Source organism: Oryzias melastigma, unplaced genomic scaffold (genome assembly GCF_002922805.2).
Source record: "Oryzias melastigma strain HK-1 unplaced genomic scaffold, ASM292280v2 sc00236, whole genome shotgun sequence".
NCBI lineage: Eukaryota > Metazoa > Chordata > Actinopteri > Beloniformes > Adrianichthyidae > Oryzias > Oryzias melastigma.
Window position 1 is genome coordinate 217057 of NW_023416886.1, and position 8552 is coordinate 225608.

Below are 8552 nucleotides of genomic sequence, written 5' to 3' on the forward strand. Positions count from 1 at the left end.
TATTGGTCAAGGGTTGAGAAAAAGAGAAGTTTTCTTTTGCCGATGAGGTGGTTGTGCTAACTACAGTCCCGCTATTTTACATCTGAATACTTATTCTAAATGATTGCCAAGCATAAAGAAATCATGGCTGTTCGCATTTGTACACTTTCACAAAAAGATGTGTCCAGACTTTTGACTCGTCTTGTTGGGTAATTAAGTCACCGCTGAGGATGAAGTTGTTCAACAGCATCATATGTCAATATTCAAACAATAGTGTTTTTTTAAAGCAATATTTAAAATAATATTTGGGTGATTATAATACGATTCTTTGTACTTTTGTTTTTTCCAGCTATGTTTGCCTGAGGAAGAGGGCTGCTTTCCTTGAGTAAATTGTATCCCTACAAAGAAAATGAAACCATTGGAAGAGATCTTTCATTTGCTGCCAAAACAATGAGAAAAAATCAGTGCGGCCCGCAAGATTGATATGAATGACACTTGCTGTGAGCAGAGCTGAACGAACCAATCACGGGAGGTGTATGGCTCTGGAGGGCGGGACATCGGTGGGCTGTCCAGTACCTCCTCACTCATTCCTTTATTTTTCCAGTCAGCTGGGCGGAGGAGGAGCCAAGAAGCCGCTGAGGGTGCCTTCACACGGAATGCGATTCTCGAGACAAATTTGCGTGCCCTCCTCTCACAGTGAATTCTCTGCTTGCCGCTTGTCAAAAAATGTGTTTCTGATGCCACGCAGCGTGTGGGAGGAGCTACAAGCTCTGTCTGTGGATGTCTGTAATGAATTCTCCAATGAATGGAAGACACGATCAGGTTTATTTATTGTGAAGAGTTCTAAAAAAATCTACAAAAATGAAATCCCTCAAAGATTTTCTCGTTATTGGGACTTCTATCTCTCTCAGGGGGTGTGTCTGGATGACAGCCGTTTCCACTGTGTTTGGGTCTCTGTGACTGAGTTTGAAGCTGTCCCGCATTAACCTGGGGGGGGGCTGCAGCCAGAGAACCACCGCACTGCGACAGAACAAAATGCTCATATTAGATTAGTATTCTAGCATTCTGATCTTTTCACTGAAAATGTCCCATGCCCATAGCTTAGTGCCTGATTGGCTGATGTGACTCAGCGACCTGTCAAATTTCAGTTATTTACATTTTGGCCGTGCCGCCCAATTCGCACCTCGCCGCTCAAATCGAGCTGCTGGCATCTGGCGCCACGTTGGTCGCTCATATCGCGCCGCAGGGCTTCAATTCGCCCCAGAGCGCGCCTGTGTTGATTTACACTGGAGCTGGCCACCTCTGCCGCGCGAATCACGTTTGCTGTGAAAGCACCTTGATGACTCCTAGGGCTGTAACGAGTATCCGGGTGATCGGGTACTCGCGATCTGCTCGCGAAAATTGGAGTACGAATATTTGCGACGTCCAAAATCACTGATTCGCAATCTTTATCAATGTTTATTCCTGTTCTAAATAAAGGTATAAATGATGATTAAATACAAATAATTTTCTTCTGAAAATCCTGATGCGGCCCAGCCTCACCCAGACTCTGCCTCCAGCGACCCCCGGCTGAATTGAGTTTTAGACCCCGCCTGAAACGGTGCATTGTTATGTCATATAAATTTCATTTTGTGATTATTCACAAATAAGTGGTCGTCAAATACTGTAAATAAAATTAAAAAATGCTATTAATTTTGCCTCAGATTTGCAATTAATTTGTTAACTTTTTTAATCGATTCGCGGCCCTAAAAAATTATATTTAAACACTTTTATTTTTATCTGCAATTAAGTAAATAATTGATACGTTTGTTTACAGCTGTGTGAAGCCCTCAAGGTTTTGTTTCCAAAACTGGCAACAGTTACAGGTGGTTGGTTGTTGTATGAATGTCCAGGTAGGAAATATTGAGTTTCAATTCAGTGCCATGTGATCTGCTTTGCATATTGATTCACCTTAATAAGTTAAGACATTATTTGATGTATCTGTAATTTCATTACATCATAATTTATCATAAAAGCATAGTTGGCTATCTTTTTTTGTCTTAAGACTGATTTTCTCACGGCCATGTTGTGTTTTGCAGGTCAGCTGTCACTCCTCCTGGATACTTCCTCTGTGGAGTGCACAGCTGCCTGCACTTTGTAATTAAGACTATTTTGGTTCCAAACTTTCAGTCCTCGGTGGTGGTGCGTCCCCGTTAGGACCGTGAGTTTCCTGTTTTAGTCGACACTGAAGTTTGTGAGTCTTCAGATTTTTCTTAGTCTTTCGTCTTTCCTTTGTCCTTAGTTTGTTTTTGTCCTTCTGCAGTTTTCGCTCTTGTGAGGTGTTTTTATGTTATTAATTAAAATATGTCTGCTGCATTTCAAGCCTGATTCTCTCTGCACCTGGGTTCTTGTCACTCCAGGCATCACAGCTTTAGATTATTTTGTCCTGGATAGTAGTCATACTGTAGTCAAAGTTGCTTTCATTCTTTTGTATGATTTAAAGTACTAATCTAACTAAGTTTAAAAGCTAATCTTTCCCTTAAAGATTTTATACAGGTGGCTGGGGGAGCCGAAAACTCTCTTTAGTTCCACCTGATGATCCTGGCTACACAGACAAGAACTTCAAATTGACAGGTGAGAGTGGGAATACAGCTTTGTTCATAGCCCCAATCCAAGAAGAGCTCAGGAGCTCTAGGGTGGGGAATGTATTGTCCAGTAAAATGGATATAGACAATGGTACTCCCCAAGGTGCAGTTATTAGTCCTGTACTTTTCAATATAATGATAAATGATATATTTACAAATATTGATAACTCTTTTGGCAAATCTCTGTTTGCCGATGATGGTGCCATCTGGAAGCGTGGAAGGAATATTGCTCATCTTTTTTTTACAGACACAGAAGGCATTAGACTCTGTTGTTCAATGGGCTGACCAGTGGGGGTTTAAGGTTTCCAGCGAAAAAAGCAAATTTATAATTTTTGGTTTTAAAAGGAAGATTCCTCCCATGAATCTTAAAATGTATGGACATGTGATTGAGAGGGTCAAAGTCTTCAAGTTTCTCGGACTATGGTTTGACGAACGGTTGACATGGAAACCACATATTGAAAAAATTGCCATTAAATGTGAAAAAGTTATTAATGTTATGAGAAGCCTGTCTGGTAGCGATTGGGGGCAGAAAGATATACTCTGCAGTTAATTTACAGAGCCATGATCAGGTCTGTTTTGGATTACGGCTGTCAAGTGTTTGGAGCTGCTGCTAAGACCCTTCTTCTTAACTTGGACAGAATTCAAGCAAAAGCCTTGAGAATTTGCTGTGGGGCATTTAGAACAACGTCGATTCCAGCTCTGTTGGAGGAGTTACCTTTGCAGCTGCGAAGGTTGAAACTGGGGGTGCACTACTGGGTTAGGGTGGCAGGGTACAGTGGCGATTTGGCTGCAAAAGGTCTTCTTGTTGACTGTTGGGAGTTTGAGGGCGTCCGTAAGAAAGTTCATTTTATGACACATGTAGCACAAGTTGTAGAATCTATGCAGTTACAAAGTGATTCTCTGGTTGGACTGGTGTGGCCTCCAATGCCTCCGTGGTGCCTGCAAGAACCGGATGTCAATATGGATCTACTAGGAATGGATAAAGGGATTGCGAGTCAACAATTAAGATTGTATCTTCGTGAAAACATAGAGGCAGTTAAAATATTTACTGATGGGTCAAAGGAGAGTGGGTCACAAAAAACTGGGTTTGGGGTTTTTGTTGATGGGTTGCAGGTCAGTTTGTGTATCAGAGTGACAAACTCTCTGTGTTCACTTTTGAGCTTTTAGCAATATTATGGGCTTTGGACTGGGTAACAGATAATATTCATCCACATATAATCATATGCTCTGACTCATCAGCTGCCTTGATGGCCATTCGACACAGGGATTCGGAAACTCGCCCTGATTTGATTTATTCTCTTTTGCAGTGTCTTCACAAGGTAGAGAGTTTGGGATGTACAGTTCAGTTCATCTGGGTTCCGGCACATGTTGGGATCACAGGCAATGAGACTGCGGATGCTCTGGCCAAGGGGTCACTTGCAAGTTACATGTAGGTAATATTACTGTATTCCCAATTCATGGCTTACCCTTAATCTGTATCAGTGATGGTCAAATGTTCCACTCTATGCACCACCTGATAAAATATTATCTTTCAAGGGTAACAATATGATCATTTTTATTACAAGCAGTCACTATACAGTATTTATGGTATGTACATGTAATAGGATGTGTTTTTTATTATGTTTTTATTCTATTTTTTGCTGGGCCCCGTTTGTGTGCATTGACTGTTTTGAATGCATCATGGACCTAATTGGAAGATGGAGAACAGGTGCACTCCAGCCACATCTGGTGACTTTAAAAAGAGCACCAGGTACAGCAGCAAGACACACAGAGATGCACAGACACAGAGGCACATAGAAGACACGCAGGCGGGGGTCCCCACGTCTCCCGGAGCCATGCCGCCCTGGGAGCGGGGTGACCACCGGTCCTCCCTAGACGGCACAAGCTTTAGCCACCTGATGTGACGCGCTTGGAGTCAAGGAAGGGGAGAGTCAGCTGGAGCGGCAGAGGGGTGTGGTTGCGACCCACCCCTCTTTGAGCTAAGTACCCCTTCCTTGTCCTTCCTGAATGGCTTTTTTTAAGAGCAGTGTCTTTCCTTTTAGCTGCAATGGGAGGAGTGCATGCCAGGGCCTGTTTTATACTTTGTGCATGTTTTATCATTTTTACTAAAGCTTTTATTGTTTTGTATTCAGGCACCTGATGTTTATATTTCTCTACTCAAACTCCTCCCAATGGACAGCATGGACTCCAATCCAGGGAGGACATTTTAAGGACTCCACCTCTGAACTTAATAAACATTGTCACTCTCCTGTAAAGGACTTTGTGTGTGGTTTTTACCCTGCTCCTGGCTGATATGGACCGCGGGGATGGAGGTGGCGACGGGCTGAATTGCTCATCTTGGCCTCGTCGCCTACCCCCCTCGTTACATACACCCACAGTTTGCATACCACCACTGATGCTTACAACCAAGTTCGAGAACAGTGTGAACTAATGTAATATCCAAGCAACTTTAATGGTTGTCGTGTGGTTTAAATAAACCAGTTTTTAATAAGCTAGTTTTTGGTTATTTTAAAGGCTGGATAGCCATCAGTGACCCTGTTAAAGCCATATCTGCATGTGCAAGTTATTGTCGCCATATTCATGAAGGAGAAAGTCAATTTCTTTTGAGCATGGACCTGAGACAGACTTCAGCTGAACAGGACTTGGCTCTTATTTCCTTCTAGTGGCCTAATGTAGAGTGGGCACGTCCCCTGAATCACAGACTTAAGGGTAAATGCAGGTTACAGCAATTTAACTACAAAAGAAAACTAATTTCCTGTATGGTAAAATACTATTTAAATTTGTAGGGATGCTGCTGTTGGACAGGGAGTCACTCGCTTTTTTATCTCGACATGTATGGAGAAGCTGAGGTCCGGGTTTTGCATCAATTCCAAACCTCCTTCCAAATTATATAAAAGAGTACCTATGACTTAATTTACTTACAATGTTAATGTCTTGAACAGCAAATTCCATGCTGTAAGTGAAAATGTTTTTTTTTTTTTTCAAATCTCTAAATTTAGTTATCAGGGATGCAAAGCTGTAGTGTTTTGCTTTTCCTTTTTAATGGTACTTGTGTGGCACTTTTCTACCTTTCTTGAAGGCCCAAAGAACTTTACAGTCACAGACCCATTCACACAGTAGCTGCATTTACATGTGCAAAATGTCCTTGATCAGATTAGAATACAACTGTGCACATGGGCCAGATAAACTTTATCTGATTGTAACAAATGTTCCCATGCGCCACACGTTTGACTGGAATAAATCATCAAGACCAGAGATTCTTAACCATTTTTGACACCGCGCCCCAATTTTCCCACTACAAAGTCATTCAAGGCCCGTTCAAATATTAACATGTTGATGCAAATTTATCCACATCTTGTTTGATTTGTGTTTGATATTTAAATCAGGTCATTTTATGGTTTATCGAAGTTAAATCTTGTGGGAAAAAAATGATACAATGTGATCATCTCAAGGACATTTATTTTCACACTGAACAGGTAAACCACGGTTGTCATGCTTAACACAATTAGAATTCCAAAAATATTTATGACGCATTTTGATAAATAAAATTGTGTTTTAATAAAACAGGCACACTTACTATAAGTTTCAAATTAAATCAACTGTAAATGACATTTAAATAAAGTAATAAAAGATTACTTAATCTGTTTATGAACTTGACAAATTAGTAGTTTTAATTTTTGTACCAGATATTACTCTCCAAATCTGTGACAAATTAACAACAACAGTCTGTTTAAAAAAAAAAAAATATGAACTGAGGCAAAGAGCCACTGTATAAAGAAAATACAATAAAGGGGCCAAGAGCTGCATACTATTGGTGCATGCCACAACACGTTACTGACGCCGGGTTCACACTGGACCCGCCTCTATTCGTAGCCCATGTTAACCTATGGCGTCGTTCACACCAGGCACGGAGCGTGCGGTCCTCTGCGGAAGGCTGACGCGTGCTGCGGATCATTTCGCTGTCTGCTCTATTTTCTGCACGAGACGCGAGCGTTCCACATCAGTCCTGGCAGGAAGTTGCATCAAGATACATAAGAAAATACGGTTTATTTCTAAAAAGAAAGTGTCTATTTGCACGTAATTTTCCAAAAACGTGCGGCCAGTGTTAAACTTTTTTCTTAGTCGCACAGACCCAGAGTAAAGGGTTAAGGTTAGGATTGTGGTTACGATTAGGGTTAAACAAGCAAATTGTTCGTGAGTGCGGCTGTCTCTGCAGCTCAAACTTTCAATGAAGAGTCAATGCAAACACACCCACACCAGAATTCCTGGCCTATGCCTGGAGCGCGCGTCAATACACAAGTTTTTAAGTCTGGTCTCGAGCTCTACGCCCAAATCGGGCACGTACTGAGCATGTGCTGAATCTTCAACCCAGTTCAACATTTCCAGCACAATCACAGCAGCACAGGCCTGTGACCAATCAGGGACTCTGATTTGGGAGATGCTTATGCGGCGTCTGCTTCAAAGCACTGAAGTGCCAAACATGATCAAAGAGAAACGAATCATTTCGGTTTGTGCCCAGTTAATTGGCTATATGCACGATCTACTTCCACATTCAGCCTCTGACCGCTCAGTCGTTTCTGGTCGGAGCAGTGAGCTGTTGTTTATGTGGAAATAGTGGAGTATTTGGACTTTAAAAGATGTCTTTTGGAGCTAACAAGAGGTACTATAAATGATGTTAGGCACATTGTTTGTTATTTCTAGTAAAATACCCCAAAATAAAAATGCAAAAAGTTTTTAAAGTGTATTTGTCGTCCTACATAGCAAACTTTGAAGGTAACTTGCTAATGCTAATGTTTTTAGCGCATGTTTACGTGCGACCAGCTCTAAAACTGAAGGACATTCATGCTTCACGCAGCTAGAGCCGGCCCATGAATGAAGCGGCCCACCGGGAATCCTCCCGACCCTCCCGATTACCCACTTCGCCCTTGTCTGGAAGTAAATGGGTGTAGTTATACAAATGTGAACACTTGTTAATATGGACTTGAAAGCAATTAAACGATCAATGTCCTCTGTCCCATTTGAAGCGCATCTACCCACTAAACTGCTAGACAGTTACACTTTATTCATATTTAAAAATGTAAAAGCTGATAGTTCTGAAAGGGTTTCAAAATGTCATTTTTTAAAGGGTTTCCTTAAGTTTAGGAAATTTCCACTTTCGGCTAGAGAAAACTCTGCCAAATCACTGATGCGAAGCAGTGGGATAAGCCAAAAGGTGAACAACAACTATCTTGGGCGTGACCAAAGGACCCTCCCCTTTCTTGCTTTCTGCTCCCCTGTCAGTGCAGTGGCTGTCACAATTCTTTGTCGCACGGCCAATCGGCTTGTGACTGGTAAAGAATGAATTGGAACGGAGTGCATCGCTCCCTGCCTCTTCCTTCAGGTGATGTCCAGCGCTGAGCGGGTCGTTGGTGTGGTCTTATTACGGGTCCCCCTCATCTACTCCACTTTTTCAGCGAGTCAGCCACTGAGCAGCAGCATCTCCCCTCCCTCCGTACAGCAGATCACATTGCTGCGCAGGCGCTGTAGAACTTGGTGGCCCTTTGGGACCATAGTGCTCCAACATTTCTGCTGAAGAAGTTGATGCAAGCTGGACAGTTGGAGGCTGACTCCACTCTCATGCGAGATTTGAAAACCCCTCAAAAAAGGGACTGGCTAAGGGACTCTAATGTCATGCTGCCTGATTGACCCTTTTCACTGTGGCAAAATGGGGACGTTGCCGCTTTAAGGGGAACTCCAGATAGATTTGGTGTTTTCAACACTGCTTTTAAGCATTCTTTTCTCTCAGTTTTTGTAGATTAAGTCATAAATGTAATCAGAAACTATGTTTTAGTATTTTGTGTTCAAAGTTTATAGATGTTTTGTTTTTATAACTAAGCCTCAACAAGCTAACATTATTAATTTGTTTTGAAGGTCTTCCAAAAATGTATTTTAGGCTTCTATCTTGTTTTT

The 8552-nt window shown here is 41.9% G+C and overlaps 1 long non-coding RNA gene across 2 annotated transcripts; it reads left to right on the plus strand.

Annotated features, from left to right (window-relative positions):
- The first annotated feature begins 185 nt into the window (after window positions 1-185).
- LOC112140181 lies at window positions 186-4800 on the plus strand. 2 transcript variants are annotated; one of them, XR_002918131.2, is made up of 4 exons: window positions 186-2212; window positions 2504-2592; window positions 3911-4032; window positions 4301-4800. It is a non-coding gene; the product is annotated as an uncharacterized LOC112140181 (long non-coding RNA). The 2 variants fall into 2 exon arrangements; XR_002918130.2 differs by having other exon boundaries at window positions 190-2592.
- The last annotated feature ends 3752 nt before the right edge of the window (window positions 4801-8552 follow it).